At 40.3% G+C, this 3,940-nt stretch overlaps 1 long non-coding RNA gene across 2 annotated transcripts; it reads right to left on the bottom strand.

The window, feature by feature from the left end:
* Positions 1-1,143: 1,143 nt before the first annotated feature.
* On the bottom strand, positions 1,144-3,149 carry LOC128598787 (uncharacterized). Of its 2 annotated transcripts, none has more exons than XR_008383704.1 (3): positions 2,917-3,149; positions 2,627-2,822; positions 1,144-1,195 (listed from the first exon to the last, which is right to left on the bottom strand). It is a non-coding gene; the product is annotated as an uncharacterized LOC128598787 (long non-coding RNA). The 2 variants fall into 2 exon arrangements; XR_008383705.1 differs by having other exon boundaries at positions 2,631-2,822.
* Between the last annotated feature and the right edge of the window lie 791 nt (positions 3,150-3,940).

Genomic DNA, 3,940 nt, shown 5'->3' with positions numbered 1-3,940 from the left:
ACTCTATTCTGACGGTAACACCCCTTAAAGCATACTTTCTACATGTATCCAAATTAAAGAACCTTTGAAGATCATTTACCACAGTTATATATACCTTGAGTGTGTCTGAAAAAATCAACTTTAATCTCAATTAAAGGAAGTTGGGTACATTCAGGGTGGCTTGGTGTTAGAATAATTTGCAAGGCCTGGAGTTAAAAGTGATTATTTAATTTTTTTTTATTTTTTTTATTTTTTTTGTAGAGACAGAGTCTCACTTTATGGCCCTCGGTAGAGTGTCATGGCCTCACACAGCTCACAGCAACCTCCAACTCCTGGGCTTAAGCGATTCTCTTGCCTCAGCCTCCCGAGCAGCTGGGACTACAGGCGCCCGCCACAACGCCCAGCTATTTTTTGGTTGCAGTTCAGCCGGGGCCGGGTTTGAACCCGCCACCCTCGGTATATGGGGCCGGCGCCTTACCGACTGAGCCACAGGAGCCGCCCATATTTAATTTTTTTAAATTACTTGCTGGATAGAGTCTAGTGTATTTTCTTTCAGGTCTAACTGGATTTTATAAACACTCAAAGATAAGGATTTATAATATAAATAGACACAACAACAGTTCTATTGGGCCCAACTATTACATCTTCCAACTGAATTCCTTATTTTCCCTCTTATTTTTTATACCTTTAAAACACTGTGCCATACAACAACAAATGCTCTCTTGTCCTCCTTTAGAGCCAAAACATATTATTTTATGTCATATCTCCTTTATCTAAAAAAAAAAACAAAAAAACTCATGATCCCTGTGCTCTTCATCTTTTCAGATTTCTGCATTCCTGAGCAAGATCTGTCTTCCTCCAAGCACAGCCAATATAAAGCAATATGCACTTCTTTTTTTTTTTTTTTTTTTTTGTAGAGACAGAGTCTCACTGTACCGCCCTCAGGTAGAGTGCCGTGGCATCACACGGCTCACAGCAACCTCTAACTCTTGGGCTTACACGATTCTCTTGCCTCAGCCTCCCGAGCAGCTGGGACTACAGGCGCCCGCCACAACGCCCGGCTATTTTTTTTTGTTGTTGCAGTTTGGCCGGGGCTGAGTTTGAACCCGCCACCCTTGGTATATGGGACCGGCGCCCTACTCACTGAGCCACAGGCACCGCCCCGCAATATGCACTTCTTGAGCCAGCAGTTACACCTTAGTGGATTTGAGATTTCCTTTGGAGGATTTGATAGATTTATGGTTAATCACCATTGGCCAAAACTATAATCAATCATGCTTACGTAATAAAACCTCCATTAAAATCCCCAGTTAAAATAAACCCTAAACAGCAAGGTTCAGAGAGTTTCTGGGTTAGTTAAGCATCAGTGTGCTGGGACAATGATGTGCCCAGAGAAGGCACAGAAGTTCCACATCCCTCCTCCTATCCCCTGCCCTGTGCATCTTCTCCATCTGGCTGTTCCTGTGTTCTATCTTTTATTACAAACCAGGAATAGTAAGTAAAGGGCTTTCCTGAATTCTGTGGTGACTCTAGCAAATTATTGGACCTGATGAAGGGGTTGTGGGAAACCTCAGATCTATAGCTGGTTGGTTGGAAGTAGAGGTGACAAGCTGGGATTTGCGACTGGCATCTGAAGTCTTGAGGGACTGAGCCCTTTCTATGTGGGGTCTGAGCTTACTCCAGGAAGAGTGCAGAATTGAATTGTAGACACCCAGTTGTTAGTAGGTGAAGGGAAAAATTCCCCCACCCATTTGGTATCAGAAGTGTTGTGAATAAAAGCAGCTCAGGTAGACCATTGGAAATACCAAAGCAGAAAATGATTGAAATCGCCAAGATACACTGCCAGTCAAATGGACACTTATTCTTTTTTATCCTTATGTAGAAGACCCACCCAAACCCAAAAATTAATAGGAAAGAGAGTAACTTCTGGACCCTGATTTTCACATCTTGGAAAATTCATCTGTAAAGGCTTTTTAAATGTTTAAACACATTCACAACTTTGTTCTGACAGAACTGGTCCTTACTTTTGACCTGTCCTCATATGTTGTCTCCTTGAAAGATCGGGGGTGTTTATGCTGACCACCTGTGTTAAGATTCATCTAGGTAACAAAAGTGGTGGTTTCTGGATCTACCTGAGCAGAATCCCTGGGACTAGGACTTAGGAAACGGCATGACTGATTGAGAATCACCACTGAGTGGTATAGTAGTGAATTCTTAACGATTTTACGATGTTTCTGCATCTTTTTGAATATGTGTTTAACTGTTCCCTGCCTGAAGTCTGGCATCATCATGCTCAACACAGTTTCTAGGCCCACATCACACCCAAGAGGATCAAGCTGGTGGGAGAAAGAGCTTAGGAGTGTCTCTCTCACCCAGCAGAACAAGCTTACATTTTTCAGCTGTGTCCTTTAAACTAACTGTTCAGGCATTTGACCATGATTAAAGTGACCACACGCTGTACCCTTATATTATGTACTGCTAGTCGCCACACACACATTCACACACACTCACACACACAAACTTTCTCCCTCTGCCTAAAGCATCATTCCTAACTCACACGACCAGGGGACAAAGGGCAGCCCTCCCGATTCACTGTGCTCTTTCCACCCAGGATCAGTAAGTTAAGCTAAAACATTTGTGAACTTACTCACTATTGTGGTAGCATATTAAATTTGCACCTTCCGTCCAAAGAACCGGAGACTGATCCAGGACAGATTTTCCCTCGGACGCCAAGGGAGAGCACAACGCCAGGCTCTCAGAGCCAGAGCCATGGCCAGACAGGCCTAAACTGGACACAGGTCAGACGAGAGCCACAAGGATATCTGCCAGTATAAACAAGTTTCCTGAGAAGAACATACACACCCATTTCAGCCACCTGGATTTGCAAGTTATTCTAAGGATTTTACTTAAAAGAAAAAGGGGAAAGGAAGCAATCACCTTGTCATGGGGGCTGTCCCAGAGAGAAGCTATTGTCCAAAGGCACTGGTCTCTTTCTTCCTCTCCCTTTCCCCCTTCCCAGCTAGACACGGCAACTAAGAATCTTGGCTTCAGGTGGCCAAAAGTCCTAAAAAGTAAGAAAGAGAAGAAAAAAGAGGAAGAGAGAGAAAGACAGAGAAAGAGAAAAGGAGAGAGAGAGAGAGAAAGAGAGAGAGACTGTGTCACACTGTCACTTTATGTGGCTACAAGTTCAAGAGAAAATAAATAGAGGAAATTGAAAGGTTAAATATTGAGCAAATTCCAGGTCTAACAAACATAATACTAGCCCTAGATTACTTATTGACTTATGAACAAACTCCTAGATACAGGAGGAAAATAAAAGGTGATTAAATAAACTGTATGTGATGTTTTAATACAAAAATACAATATAATAGATAAAGTATACATATATAATACATCACCAAATCAGAACAAAGTTCTATATTTTGGTTCAATTGAAAATTTAAGATTCATGTACTAGTTTGTATACTAAGGAATTTATATCATAAAATAATTAAAAAGGGCACTAACTGGCTTCGGTGCCTTTATAACATGGGTTTAATTAATTTTTTTTTAATGTACCAATTGACAAACATTCATAGACTTTATCAATTATAATTATATCTGAGGCTTCCACTAAATTTAAACATTTTGTCTTTATAATCTTGAGAAGGGAAGTAAATATAAAATAGAGAAAAATCAGTATGCCTCATTTCAACTGTAATTTGGAGTAAACTTTCCATAGTTTTATATCCATTGTTGTAACACATTTTATGGCAGTTGTAGATGCTCTGACACAATAAATGATAAATTAAAATTAAAATAAGTCTTCAGTACTTACAAATTGGCTTGATAAAATGGGGACCTGTGAACTACAAAATAGTTAATATGGCCCAATGTAAGTTAAAACAGCACCTTCAAGGATTAAAACTTATTGTATACAACCTAACTAATAAAGGGATAATTAATAAAAGCCATTCTAACA

The sequence above is a fragment of the Nycticebus coucang genome, chromosome 11 (assembly GCF_027406575.1).
Source record: "Nycticebus coucang isolate mNycCou1 chromosome 11, mNycCou1.pri, whole genome shotgun sequence".
In the NCBI taxonomy this organism is placed as follows: domain Eukaryota; kingdom Metazoa; phylum Chordata; class Mammalia; order Primates; family Lorisidae; genus Nycticebus; species Nycticebus coucang.
Note: the sequence above shows the minus strand (reverse complement) of the source record. Positions and strands in the feature narration are given on the sequence as shown.